Genomic DNA, 16,325 nt, shown 5'->3' with positions numbered 1-16,325 from the left:
CAACTAATAAGTTGAAATTGAGGAGTTGGTGATTCATTCAATTCAATATTTTAGTGATTAGGGTTTTAGTTTGACTAAGCAATTTAATAACTTAAATACCATTGTAAAAAAAGTTATGCCAGAAACTTTACTACATACATACGTACCTAAATAACCACTCTTTGGTGTACATAAAAATCAACCCTTTTTGTCTGCAAAATTGTAATAGCACCCCCCCCCCCCACAATGACACCTTTTTGCGCCGGCCCTGTCCAACTTTATTTGAAGACAGTGATTTTTTTTCTAGTTTAAGTAAAAGAGAGGACTAACCATTCCATTCCAGCTAACGGATACACTACTGATTTATCTGCTAATCTAATTAATTATTTTGAGAATTTTCCCAAATAGTTCGTATTATTTCTAAAACTTTTTTTGAGAAATAAAATAATTTAGTCAATCAATTAAGATTTTTCATATTAAAATTATTGTTAAAAAAATTAAACTTAATTTAAGAAATGTTTTTAATGTGATAATACTTTCATTTTAAAACATGTTTTGATTTTTTTTAGTATAGAGGAGGGGGTAGTATGTAACACATACTACTCTAACATAAGATCCTGTTATTAGAACCTTATAAATTATAGCCCATAGCTATTATTAGAAATATCTATATTCTAATATTTATTTTTAAATCTTTAATACAATCAATGCTATAATAATTTAGCTGACTTCTACCTGAATTTTGCCTTCTGTTTAAGGATTAAGTAAATATATTATTTTTGTTAATAATTTTGTAATAATTTTTGATAATTGTTTAACTACTAAACTTAGTAGCAAGAATGGAACAATCTTAAAATACTTAAAAATATGATGAGCAATACGAATTGAAGTAAAGTGCTGAAATAATGACTGAAATGATCGCCTATCTTTCTTTGATATATGAAAAAAGTTTGGCTATCGTAAAAATAAACACATAGGATAATTTGAAACAAATAAAGTTAAAAACCCTTAACTCTTAAGAATAACTTTATGACTATTTTTAGATAACCACAAGAATCGCACGACAACTGTAATGCAATTGACATTTTTTCTTTTTTATGCTGACACGAAAACAGATGAGATAAATGTACAAAACTTTAAAATCAAAACACTGAAAAGAGTGTGGGGGTAAAATAGGTGTCCAAGACTGGAAGAAATTAATTATGATTTCCAATATTCTACAAAAAAATATATAAATAAAAGTTTACCATCATTGCTTTATCTTGTAATAAGGATTCTGTGCCAGTAATTTATGCTTAAAATAAACACTTATTTAAAATTCAATAACTTAACTTTAAGTTATTGAAATTTAATTCAGTCTTCGAAAACACCGCCTTGACTGAAAAAAAAATGTTTCCATTCACTTGGATTTTTATAGAGTTACTTTAAAAAGGTATTACTTTCTTGATTGTTATGATTGCTAAAGAGTGCAGTCAATTAGTGCAAACTTTGTGCTATTTAGGGTAAAAGCATGAAACTTAATGGGCATGTTGATAAGGTTGAAACATTCATTTTAAGACTCAAACTCACTTTTAAAATGACTACAAATGGTCTCTTTGGAAACTAGCACCTTCCCATAGCAACAAAATTTATTTTTTTAAATATAATAATTTATATACCAATAGAAAGCTCAATAAAAATAAAGCAAAAAATAGAAAATCACTATATGGAAATAATTAACTGATAACAACGGAGCTTGAACGTGTTCGTATTGCGTTGAACGGGTTCGTATTGCGTGCAAAAATAAATTACAGTTGTTTTTTTAAAGAAAAATGACGAGGTAAAAAACTTTGTAAATTTTTTATTTTATTTAAAATATAAAAATATCTTCTTTTTTTTCTTTATAAAAAAAACTTTGATAAGACAAACAAGTCTGTAGAACTTACTGCCCGAAAATCATATAAAACTGAATATTTCCTTAATTTGAAAGCCTGAGCGAGTCACCAATTTCAATATTATTTGATTATGTAGATACTTCTATATTCTAATGGATTCAACAAAGATGCAAAGTTTAATAAGTTGTGTAATAATAAATATAGCATAAAATTAGAAAAGGGCTGAAAAACAAGTACTAAACCAAAAAGAGTTCAAGAAGAAAAATGATAGTGTCGAGCATAGTTTTTGTTTAATAAATTAACTTTCATCTAATAAGGCTTTTTTAAGAAAAGCTTGTGAAACCATTTCGAGATATTTCTTCTGTGAAAGCTCTGACGGTGCATTTCATCGGGTTTTAACATTTCCTTACATTTTTTCAGAAAAAGTGCTAGAAAGTGCGCCACAATTCTTGAAGATAGTACTTTGTTGGGTGAGCTTAGTGCTGGTGACCTGATAGCCCCAGATACTGCATATGACTCTACATAATTGTTCAATATATAAGAGAAGATTTAAATAGAAAAGAGTCCAATAAAATGTTATACGGTAATTCTGAAAAGCAAATTTCTCAGGTTCTTTCTGAATTGGAACAGTGCATAATACAAGAAACAAAAGATAATGATAACAGCGTCTTTGAATTGTCTTTTTAAATTGGTTTTAAATGTCTTTTAATTTAGTTTTAAATGTCTTTTGAATTAGTTTACCTTGCTCAGCCATAAAAAGGTTAGTTAACTTTGTAGAAACATTTTTGAAAGGATCAATACAACAAAATTAAAGCAGAGATAGTTGGTACATGTAGATAGTCTAAGGAAGTATATTTATGAGGAGTTTTTCTTCTCTACATTTGACAAAACTGTTGGAAATGGTTTGAAGAATTGTTATGAAAAGAATTATGATGAAGAATTTTTCATATTGTCTGATGCAGCTAAAACATTGCCTCAAGATATTCTTTCTAATCAAAGTTATGACTTCAACGATTACTTTTTACAAGATTGCCAATGAGAATTTGTTCCTGCTTCTTTCATTTGTTGACACCAACTTTAATAATTAGTTAATTGATAATTCACTTTAGTATGAAGCGTATTCGTAAAAATCAACAAGGAAACCAAGCTTTAAAAAAGACAAAAAAGTCTCGAGAAAATTCCATAGCGATTTTTGTAGGCATAATAATTCACGCGAAAACTCGAAAAAAGACACTAGTTGATAAACTGTAACAAATTGGGATACCAATGTCTTAAAAAAAAGCTATGAAATTATTAATACAAATGGGTAGCAGAGTTTTGAACTGTTTTGCAGGAAAAACAAATGGTTTGCCCATTGTGTTTGAATCTTAACGTTTTCACAACTGCAGGTTGTGATAATCTAAGTTACACAACAGCTGAAGACTTTTTTCAATATCAGAGAAAGTTGGATCAGATCTTGAAATTTTTACTGTAGAATTTTCTAAAAAATAATTATTATCAAATTTTTCTGGTTCATACACTGAAATTTGACCAGTTTTAAACTTTAATGAAAGACCAGAAACGGGAAACTATTTCTACGCCTGTTTAATCAACTTCTTTCGGGAACTTATCTAAAAATAAACTTAGAAAAAACGTAAGGCTAACTTCCATACCATTTTATGCATATTGTAGTTAATTAAAGAAAAAAAAAATATATATATATAAATCTTAATCCATGTGAGTGAAAGTTATGAATAACAATATTTAAACGACAATTCTCGAAGCTTCCATAATGTGCCATGACTTTATACGATGTAGTTGCAAAATAGAGAAAGGCTGTTAAAGTCTTTTTAAATGTGCAAAAGCATTACTTTCATTGATTGATGGATATATGTCAGTTTTTTTTTAAATATTTTGTCGCTATGTACATAATCCAGTTGCCATGGAGACAGATGAAGCCTTTTTGAAAGTGGGTCTGATTCTTAAACTGAGTATTTCAATTTATCAACGTGTAGGCCAAGTTTCATGCTTTTACCAAAATATTACACAAACATATAAATTTGTCACCAAATAACTGCACTAAAAAAACAGTTCACTTTGGACAATCATAAATGTTTTGTAAAAGCTCTACTTGCACAGTTAACGATTGCAACACTGTAATTTCCTCGGAGATTAATTTCGAACCAAAGAGTTCTCAAATGAATATCTACTAAACCTTAACTAAATGTATTTTGTTTCTTTTAAATATAAAAAAAAACTAAAATTAAAATAAAATTAAATGTCTTCTAAAATAAGCAGCTGCTCAAGAATGACGTCAAGATCCTCAGGAGGATATCATCAAGATCCCGATATACTGAGGAGGATATTGGAAATGCAATAGAAGACGTTAAGAGGTAAGTTTTAAGTTTTAAATTTTATATTAGTTAATTAATTCTATAATCAGTTTTTACTGTTGTCATATAAAAGTTGCTTAAAATAAATAAATAGACATGACACCTATTTATTACATCATACGATTATGCAAGCCATTTACAATATATTAATATATATTTTTCTTTAAAGAGAAGTCCATTTTAAAAGCTGAAAAATTTTGCAAAATTTCTCGAATTACTTTGCAAGATAAAATATGTGGAAAGGCCCTGATCAACAAAAAGATGGGTCCGAACACTTTCTTGACTGGTGCAGAGGAACAGGTGCTGGTAAGTTTTATATATGAGGTACCCAAAAGCGTGCTCTGCCTGTTACAAAAGATACCATTTTATCCCTTATTTCTTTGTTTATATCTAATGAAAAGAATCTCCTTGATATACACAGAAATATGCTTTTTAAATTTGGGTGAGTTGGGACTTGTGCCTGGGGGAAAGTGGTTAGATATTAAATATTATTGAGTCAAAAAATACAATTTTAATTGTCATTTATGTTTTTGCAATTTTTTTCAACTTCTAGTTTCGAACATTGGACTAGTATATATTATTATTTACATATATGTACATGTATCTTTAAGCTATAATTGCTATTTTTATTTTATTTTATGAGGTATTCACTCTTCATGAAGAGACACCCAAATATAGTTCTGGCAGAGAAAGGCTTTAAAAATTTTTATTATACAATATCAACAAATGCAAAAGAACGTGTTACAGTACTTGGTAAGTTTAGCCTTCTTATTTATTTCCTTTTTTTTTCTCTCTTATTATGCTTATAGTCAAGCCTAATGTTAAGATCTTTGTCAAATAAATCTTTGCTTTACCTAATGCTTTTATCAAATTACTGGACATTCAATTTGATTCAGCTTGGTGCCTATGAATGTGTACGAAGAATTTCGAGAAACTCTTGCTGCTATTGGGGAAAGTGAGTTTGGCTATATAAACAATAAACTTTTATATGAATACCTAGCCAATGCTTTTGATAGATAGTTTATTGCCAACAAAATACTAAGACCAGCCGTTGTCTGGTCAGAAAAACATGAATCAAGAAAAACATCTTCGCTTCCAACAAGGCTGCGAGCAGCCACTAAATAAAGTTGGAAGTTACTGAAAGAGAAAAGATGAAGATTGTAGAGCAAGATAACGACTGATGGACGACTTAAAAGATTGCAAATTATATGAATCAGGAAAGCAAGATGAAGGAAGCGAATTCCAAAGAGCTGATGTTCGAGGAAAAAAACTAGACGAATAAGCGTTTTTAGAGCACTTAGAAACAGTCACAGAAAAATGATGAGACTTAATTGAATGACGAGTAACACGAGAATGAATTTTAGTAGATGGCACAAGAAACGCTAGCTCTTTAGAGCAGTGCCCATTATAATATTTGTAGATAAGAAAAAGAGAAGCAACATTGAGACGATGTGATAATGGTTGGAGGTTGGCTGCAAGAGCAGGTCCAACTATGTTTACAATGCGTTTTTGCACCTTGTCTAAAAGAGAAAGGGCATCATTAGAAGATCCGCCCCAGATATGGCAACAGTATTCCATACAAGACCGGATTTGGGATTTACAGAGATAGAGAATAGAATCCGAAGTAAGAAAGTGACGAGCTCGATAAAGAGATGCAACCAAGCAGATGCTAATTTTGCAACTGATTTGATATATGGTTTCCAAGAAAGATTGGAAGTAAGAGTTAGTCCTAGAAGATGAAGAGTAGGTGACTCATCGAGTACATCACCGTTCATAAATATAGGAAGATCTAAACTATTGTGATAACGATTGGCTGAAAAAAATTGAGTTCTATCTGAATTAAAGCTCACCAGCCACTGTGAGCCCCATGCTGTAGCAGAAGTGAGATCTTTTTCAAGCTCAAATGCCCCCTCCAAGCAATCAGAGGGTGTTGGTTTCTTGTCACGACAAGAATAAATTAAAACGACAAGAATAAAGAATAAATCTATTCATTTAACTCAGAAGCCCCAGATTACAGTTAACAAACAAAAGAGATTGAGCCTTCAAGCGAAGCGTTTTTGTCTGAAGGTTTTTGCAAGATTTCAAGATGGAGCGAAGCACGCAAGTAGATCACATTTAAAAGCTCAATGCTAGAACTAAAACCTTATCTGATAAATATGGTATCAATATGAGTTTGGCTATATAAACAATGAACTTAACTTACCTGAACTAACAATTAACAATATTAAAATAAAACGAGTTTTTCCAATGAAAATACTAGGAATTATTTTCGATGAGTATTTAAATTGGAAAAACCAAATAAAGCTAGTTGAGAACAAAGTTTCAAAGACTCTGGGGATTATGTACAAGACAAAACATCTTTTAAATAATTTATGTTTAAAAAATTTATACTTCTCATTTATAGATAGTCATATTAACTATTGTAATATTGCCTGGGCAAACAATCATTCATCTTTCCTAAAAATTATTTATACAAAACAAAAGCAAGCAAGTAGATTAGTTTTGGGCGCAAATAGATACGAAAGTGCCGAGCCGTTACTCAAGGAAATAAATGCTCTAAATGTATACAAACTAAATATATACCATAACTTGTTATTTATGTTTAAACTTCAAAATGGAATGATTCCAAAATATTTTTTTAAAGTTTCACTCGAGTAAATCATAAATATGAAACAAGACATTCAACGAGTAATTACTACATCCCACTAACATCACTCAAAATATCTGACTTCTCGACTATATGCCGGGGACCACGCTTGTGGAATTCGGTTCTTGACGAAAATATGAAAAAAATAAAATCTATTGCTACATTTAAAAGAACTATAAAAAAACACTTACTAAATTTAAACATTAAGTACATTCTCTCTTTTTTTTTAAAAAAATTGAAATAATTTTGTATTTTTAATTTTTTATGTACTTTATTTAATTTTAATATTGTATTGGATATGTATATGCTTATGTAGCAAATTAAAATTTTTTTATTGTCTTGAATATGTATACAAATATGTACAGATTTGTAACTTTTATTTGTTATTTTTTATTTTAACTTTGTGTTAAATTTTTCTTTTTTTAACTTTAAGTACTTTTTTAACTTTCAAATTTTTTTTTTTTTTTAAACTTATTAATTTCACTCTTTTATATAATATTGGAAGATGTAAAATTTTATTGTATTTTTTTCTATTTCACAAAGGGGCTTGATGATAAGTCATTTTGACTTCTACTTGCCCCAGTCAGCTTGTAATTATATATATTTGTTTAAATTTATAGATAACATTGTAAAATGTGTAAAATGACGAAAATAAAAAAAAATAAAAAAAAAATATTTTAGAACCACTGGGAGCAGACGCATTATATAGTTGTTAGTTAATTTTACTCATTAAACTTTCGAACTATTATTCAAGCTTTTTTAAAAAAACAATAGCCATTCAAACCTTCAAAAAAAGCCATGTTGAAGGTAATAATTATATTTCCGTTAAATTTCAGTAAAATAGCATGACCTATGTATTAATTGGCGAGTGTTCGGTAAATATTTTCCATTGCACTCCAATTTAAATGTTATTTTCTTGCATATTGTTTATTAATATTGTTTTCTTGCATATATTTTTTTTTATCGCAATCGAGGAATATCACTTAACTCCTCCTGCCCTAACTCCATCAGTATTACTTTCGAGCCAACAGCTATAAGCAAAGCCTAATTAGACTTTTATTAAATATTTTTTTCAAAGTATGTTTTTTTTAGTTTGCGTTGTAAATTATAAAAGACAAACTTTTTCGTTTTGCTAGGTATAAGCGACGGATCCAGCATTTTTTGGTGTTTGAGTTAGCTAACTTCCAGATCTGGAGCAAACTCCAAACATTTACATGTTTATACTCATGTCAAATAATGTTGTTTTGCAAAAAATTGAGATGATTAGAGGCTGGGAACAAAAAAAGCCCTCAAATTTTACTTATTAACATTATTAGAATGTTATTATTCAAATAATCATAGCTGTCATAAGTATTTCATTTTTCTCAGTGGGTGCACGTTTTCCCAGGGACGTCAGTACGTCCATACGGTGATGTATGTCCACTGGGTAGTAAACCTGTTTTGACTTTAAGTGTCAAAACATGTTTACATTGAATTGTTTTTTTTATTTAAACGATTATTGAACTTTCAATCATAAAGTAAAAATTTTTTACAATATTTTGTAAAATATTTCGCGACTAAATCCAAGAGCCGGTATTAAGCCTCGGACCACATCGTTCTAAGGCAGAACTCTAACCACTGCGCCATGACTGTTTATTCTTTATATGCATATAACTTTATCTTAACATAATAATATAATCGTAATAACTCTACAAAAATACTCATAAAATTATTAATAAAGAAAATTGGAATTTTCAGGAGTTAAAAAGTATATAAATAAATTTTCGAATAAAAAGAATAAGATTTTGTTTGAGTTTTGAATCAAAGCTTCATTCTTCTAAAAATTTTTTAGTCGAGTTTCTAAAAAAATTATTAAACTAAAATCGGCTGTAGAATCATTCCGAAAGTATATTTTATCTATCTCTATGAAATAAACTTCGAAAAGACATGGGGAAAAAGTTGGTTTTATATTTCTACATAAAAAAGAAATAAATTAAGGATATTTAGCTCGTATCAGACAAAACACGGCAGAAAAAACATGGTAGAGAAAACATGGTAGACATAACATGATAAACACAATATGGTAAACTATTTTTTTTTGAACTGAGAAAACATTGAATTTTTTAAATTTTAACTTTTTTTTAATTATTTTTTTTAACACAACTTATATTTTAGAAACTATATTTAAGTTTTTACATTTTTTGTAAAAAAAAATTTAGTTCCAACTGCACATTTTTTTGGTAAACATGTTTCTTTGCACAGCCGTTACGACACATCGAATTCTCGCATTGCAACATTTCTGTGTGTAACTGTAGTTTACATTTTTTACATTTTGCAACTTTTATCCGTTTGGCTGCTCGTAATTGTTCTTCATTATGGTTTTGCTGAGGTTGCTCAGCATTATTATGCTCAGGCATTTGAGTACTTGGCATAGAGTCTACGCTTTGCGTTAAGTTTAGCAACTTTCACGGCTTCTTTTGTTGTTTTTTCTTCATCTTTTTGTTTGAGGAACTCGATCACATCTTCTTCAGTAATACATTTTCCGCCAAGTTTTGACATGTTGCACTGCTTCAATTTCTTAACATGCGATTGATTTCTTGCTTGAAAAAAGATGCTTTAACTCTATCTCGATGCTGTTTTTGCAGCGTCAACACATGCTTGATACCTATCGAAACTTGAAGCTGGTGTAGTTGAGAAAGATAGTAATCGGTGTGTAGTTGGAGTAGGTGCTGCGGCGGCTGTTAAAGATGATGAAGCTATGTCTGAGCAAGATGGTGTAGGTGCTGCGGAGGTTGCTAAAGTTGATGAAGGTAGATTAAACGTTTGTGTGATTGCTAACGCTTTATGATTTATGTTGTTTTTATTATGTGGAAATAAGCCAGTGTACTGGAAACCAGCGATTGCATGAAAGCGTGTAAAAGATTTACCACTCTTGTACAGCAGTGTGAGCAACGGCGGAAAATTTCGTTTATCTAAATTCTTAAATTTTTGAGTCTTTGTAATACTTTGTAAAAATTTCTTTCCTTGCTTGTTTGATATGACAATAGACACCTCTATCCAATGGTGGTAGAATATGTGAAGAATGCTCTGGTAAACAAATCAAGATTATATTGTGTTTTTTGCACAGCAATACCGCTTTCAAAGCAATGTTAGTTGTATGCTCGTATGCCATCTTATACTAAAATATGAATACCACCAATTTGATCAGTTTCGGGTATAAGTACTTCTTTCAGCCATTCAATAAACGTATTGTGCTCCATCCAACCTGATTTTGAAATTGAATATTTGGTGCCAACTGAACCTCCTCTTGCCCAGTCAGGACAAAAGTTTCTTTTGGCTTTGTATATCACAAATGGTGGTGCAAAATGCCCATCAGCGTTGCAGCAATAGTTTACAGTATAATGAATTTTTTCATTGTTGCTAGTAAGTTCAAATGCACGTCTTGTCCCTTTCCGACACACTACGGTTGCTTTGTCTCGATCACCCGAAAAACCTGTTTCATCGCAATTCCAAATTCGCAATCCAGAAGTTATACCAGTCTGTTGATATTGCTTGGCGAAGCATTCAAAATAACGATCAATTATTTCTGGAGTACTAGAAGCGGCTCTTTAAGATGCTAAGTTATCCGCTTTCCTTGTTGAAAATTCTTTTGACTATCTCTTCATAAAGGCTTAAAACCAGTCTTTACCAGGCTTGCCATTTTTGAATAAGTGCAAATGATCTTCGCGTTTAAGGTAGCCACATACTAGTTCTAGGATTTCATTTCGGGTTAAACTTTAAGCCCAGTCACCAAGTAATTAGAACGCATGCACTATCAATCTTTCTGTTTCATTTGAGAGTACCGTTGTTGTACCTGAGCCATGGAAACTTTTGTTGCTGTTATTTTTGCAATCTTTGAGCTTTGAGACTGAAACGCCATGTTTGAATGCAGCTTTTCTTAGTGATGTTTTACTTTCTTCTACATCAGTTAATGTTGCTAGTATATCATCTTTCTTGTATGCTTAAGTTTTTTAGTTGACATGTTAAAGTGAGTGAGTTAAATTGAACTGAGTGAATGACGATTATATTGAGAAATAATATAACAATTGGTTTTTAATGAGTAAGAGATGATTATATTGACAAATAACATTATAGTTCATTTTTAATTAAACCGGAGTGTTATCTAATTAACACTAACTTAATTAGATAAAGATAGGCGCTTAGTCACTTGCAAACAACTAAGTAATTAATCGAATGTGCGGTTTTATCAGAAAAAAGAGTTTTTTTTTACTTTTTTGATTTTTTATTTAACTTTTAGTTCTAGCTGCATTATTATTATGTTATCAGAATTAAAATTAAATTTACAACAAGATAGTGCTAAAATTATTTTTATATCAGTTTCGGTTCAAGCGCTTTTTTGTTCGCAACTATAAAAAATATATATAAAATATTAACTTCCCGTTAAAGTTGTATAAAAAAAGAAAAAAATGTAGATAATTCTGTATTTGAATCTATTTTTATTTTTTTTTGCAGTCATACCAGTTTAGTTTTAATTTGATAATTTCGATCAGTGTGTGGAATGATATCGTGTGCCGTTTCACCAGGTTTTACTCAAAACTCAGAAATATGTTTACAAAAATATTAACATTAAAATAACATCATCTTAATTAAAAGTAATACAATAAATTAGATAAAACAAAAAGCAAACAAACAGAAAAAACAACTTCAATAAAAATACCGTTTAATGATAATGATTAATGTCAGCAATTATTTAATTTACTTTTTGAACTAACTGGGTAATTAAATTTACAGATTAACTTAAATTAATTATTGTTTTTTTTAGTTGATTTTCAGTGTTTTAGATGATTTTATTGATCCATTTTAAAAAAAACAAGATAAATCAAAATCTGTGTGTAGTAAAAATTAGATGAGAATATGAGAATACTTTACTTAATCAGTTTAAAATTAAATCAAAGCGTTAACGTTTTGATTTAAAACTGATTAAGTTAATTAACTTAATCAGTTTTAAATCAAAACGTTAACGCTTTGATTTAATTTTAAACTGATTAAGTAAAGTATTCTCATCGGCAGCAATGTTTGGAAAACGTTTCCACAAAAATGGACCGCGATTCTGAATTGAATAAAAACTCAGTTTTGAATACGATTAATAAACAACAAAGTTGTTTATGGAAAATCTTGTAGAATACATATGGTGTATTTCCTGGAAACAAGTTTTAAAATTTTTTGGAGACAGTCCACATTTTGTTTTATACATAAACTGTAATAATGTTTAGTTTAAGAATATTTAAGGCACCAAATAAGGGACCAAGTCTACGTAAAAGAGGTTCACAAGGAACAGCTTTACCAGCTCCAAATACAATTCTAACTGCATGTTTTTGCTAATATATAACTATATATATAAAGAAAAAGTGTAAATTTTTCAAGGACCAAAAATTTAAAAATGTCTTTGCTCTATCGATAATGTCAATGTTTTTTGAAATTTTTTTTTTCAATTGAGTTTATATGTTGTTTTCATGACTGATTTTATCAAAATTCACTCGTTTACCTTTTATTTATTTACCTTTGTCATTAAAAAAAGAACACTATGGTGTTTTATATAAATTAAATCTAGATGAGCGGGGCTAAAAGAAGACAATAGTTGCCTTATCACTACGTCCGACGTGCTTTCATTTGCAAGCGTATACAACCATTAAAATGTAAACATAAAATTACTTTGTACCATATAAAAAATAAATACAAATTTTACAAGTATGTTAAGATCAGTTACTAATCTATAATCAAAAGAAAATCGTAAAAAAAAAATTAAAAAAAAAAATAATTACACCTAAAAACTAAAAATAAATTAACAGGATAAAATAAAGAAAATTTAAATTAAAGACCAGTTAATAAGATAGTTGTTTAAAAAAAAGAAAAAAATTAAAAATTAAAAAAAGTTAAAAAAAAAGAAGTAAAGAATTTTAAGAAGAATTTAATTCATTAACATCGTTTAGAAGTTTTTGTTTGAGTTTTTGTTTGAATAGAGAAAGTGAAGAACAATTTTTCTGCTGGTTATTCAATAAAGTGTTCTATAATTTACGACCTCTCATGGCAATAGAAAATTTAGTAACCAAATAGTGCATTTTAGGTTGCTCATAATTATTATTTGAAAATCTTGTAGGGTACACGTGATTAATTTTATTGAAAAGTGTATTAAATATTATAGGAGTTACTTTATTATGAAGTTTGTACATAGGTATAAGAATTTGATAAAGGTTCAACTGAAAAACATTAAGTATATGATGATTTTTAAATAGTTTTTTAGAATGTGTGTACAGACCTGTACCTGAAATAATTCTAACAGCGTGAAATAATTTTGTCTACTAAGCAATTTTTTAACTTTACTCACATTAGAGCTGCACCATGCAATATTTGCATAGTCTATATAACATAATATATTTTTCTAAATTTGTTTTGGTGCCCCAAGAAGTCTTTACGGCCTTATTACAGAGCACTGCGAATAAGCATTTAATTGGAAGTTCACTTCTCCTTTCTAACCGATGTCACAAAACTTGCCCAGAGGTAGGGTTTGAACCATGGATCTTTTGTTTCTGAGGCAAGTGCGCATATAACAATGTATAAGGGAGAAATATAAGATTTTTAAACAGTGTTTTGGTTTAATAATTGCTTACCTTTGTATAAAATGCAAATATTTTTTGAAATTTTATCTTCTATCGTTTTTATGTGTTCTCTCCATGTCAAGTATCACTCCTAAAAATTTTAATGATGACTCTCTAATTATTTTAGAGTTGTAAATATAAAGATCAGTAAGTTTTGATGGAATATTTTCTTTATCTTGGATTCTATGAAAAAAAGTATACTTAGTTTTATTTAAATTTAAGGACAATTTGTTTGCCTTAAGCCATTCCGTTAGATTTAAAAATTCCTTGTTTACTATTTTAAATAAAAGGTTGACATCTTCATTAGAATAGGGTAGATTAGGGTAATATGAGCACCTTAAGCAAAAATTGGAATAATTTCAAAAATAATTAAGCTGGATCCAAAATTTTTGCGAATAAACAATATTTAGGGATCCCTTCTCATGATCCACTTAGATATTTGGGCACCCGAAATTTTTTCTTAAAAACACAGAGGTTTTAAAAAAGTCACAAAAATGCTCATATTACCCAGACCACTTGGCAATATGAGCACTTTAAATTAGCTCACAAAAAAACATTATTTTGTAAAAAAAATACCAACCTGACAATTAGAACTAATTTTTGGAATATAATGATTCGTTATTAACAAAACTTATCATTAAAAGATTAAATGTTAAGCAACTTTTTGTTGAAATAATACTACTATGTTTTCCGCAAGAAAAAAAAAAAAATTAGTTCGTTATTTTTTCAATTTTACCAACTCAAACCTTTGAACGATAAAAATTCAATTTTTTTGAATTTAAATCACAGAAAAGTGTTTAGTATTGTTAAAATATTATAAAATTTTACTATATTTTATTTTTATTCAAATAACCAATTAAAACCACTGCTTTTTTAGGACTTTAAACTAGGTAATTTCAATAAAAATCACTGGGTAATTTGAGCATGCTCATATTACACAAAAATGGCATCTTTAAATAAAGTCAACTAAATGTTTCTATGCATTGTTTTTCAAGCAAAAAAGGATTGGATTTTTAGCTAACATATTTTTCTTTATGAAAAAATTAATTTCATTATTTTAGCACCAAAGTTTCGCGCCACAGATTTATTTATGCGTGATGATATTATTTTGAAAACGCAAAAAATTTAACAGCATTTTTATTAGATGATACCCGCTAATTACTGCATATAGATTTGCGCTAATTGTACTGATTCTTGTAATCACCACATAAAGTCGATTCAAAAAATAGATAGCAACTTTAACTTCACTCCTTACATCTAAGAAATCTTTAAGTATGCTCATATTACCAAGGTGCTCAAATTACCCTAATCTACCCTAAATAAAATTCGTGTCATCTGCAAATAAAACTTAGTTTAAAATGTTTGAAAACTTATGGAAATCGTTTACGTAAATAAGAAATAAAAGTGGACCCAGAATTGAGTCTTTGGGAACACCGCAAGTTATAGTCAAGTAACTAGTTTTTTCTTCTTCTTGTGCTATGTAGTGTTTTTTATTGTTTAGATAACTTTTGAGCCATTCTAAATATGTGCTTTTAATTCCATAACTTTCAAGTTTTTTTATAAGAATGCTATGGTCTACTGTATCCAAGGCTTTGCCAAGATCTATAAAAACTCCGAGGATAAACTTACTTTTGTCAAATGCTTTAAATATATCGTGAACAATATTAATAATGGCATGGTCAGTTGAATACCCAGGCTGAAATCCAAACTGTTTATTATGTAGAATATTATTTATATTAACAAAAGTTAAAATTCGGTTATGCACAATCCGCTCTAAGATTTTTGAGAAGCAAGGAAGAATTGAAATTGGTCTGTAAATTTCATGATTAGAAATGTCTCCTGATTTGAAAATAGGTATGACCCTCGCAGTTTTCAGTTTCTCCGGATAAATACTTGTTTAAAAGATAGATTAAAAATATGTAAAAGAGGGATTGTTAAGTATTTTATTGATTTTTTTAAATTACATTACTACTAATATTATCATACCTCACACTTTTGTTTAGTTTTAAAAGATATGAGAAACATTATATAGTCGTTGTTCTATTTTGACGACTTTATAGTTCCAGGCGTTACCCATGGATTTAATAATGTTTTTTTTTTTCACACATTTTGTGACTACAGAAAAAGCCCTATTATAAAGTTGTTGTAGTTTATCAATAAACTTATCGTATACCTTATCTGTATGTTCAATATCAAGGAGGTCATCCCAATTTAAATCTGATAGAAGAGTATTAAAATTTTTCACGGATTTTTTATTTATATTTCATTTATATTTTTTTTAACTTTTTGTACATAGATATTATCGCATTTTTGTGAGATAAGAAATACAGGGAAGTGATCTGAAATGTCGCATTTAAATATTCCTATTTTTATTTTTGATTTGAATTCATTGGTGACTATTTGATGTATAATTGTTGCGCTTTCTCTAGTTATTCTTGTGGGTTTATTAATTAGTGAAACATTTTTTTTTTCTTTAGGTGCCCCAAGAAGTCCTAACGGTCTTGCCACAGTGCACCGCGGAAGTGCATTTAACCAGAAAGTTCACGCCTCCTTCCTTACCTGAAGCGAAAATATATCCAGAGGTCATTTCGAACCTGGATCTCCTGCTTATAAAGCAAGCGCTCTAACCACTGCGCCACGGACGCACAAATTAGCGCCACAGCCGCACAATTAGTGGAACATAGTTTTTCTGATATATGACGTTAAATAAATTATTTTTATTTGTATTTAAATGACTATTGTTTATATCCAGGTTAAAATCACCTACAAAGTAAACACTTTTATTTTTGCTTAATTTACTTTTACTTGTATTTTTAAT

This window comes from Hydra vulgaris, chromosome 12 (assembly GCF_038396675.1).
Source record: "Hydra vulgaris chromosome 12, alternate assembly HydraT2T_AEP".
Taxonomy (NCBI): Eukaryota; Metazoa; Cnidaria; class Hydrozoa; order Anthoathecata; family Hydridae; genus Hydra; species Hydra vulgaris.
Note: the sequence above shows the minus strand (reverse complement) of the source record.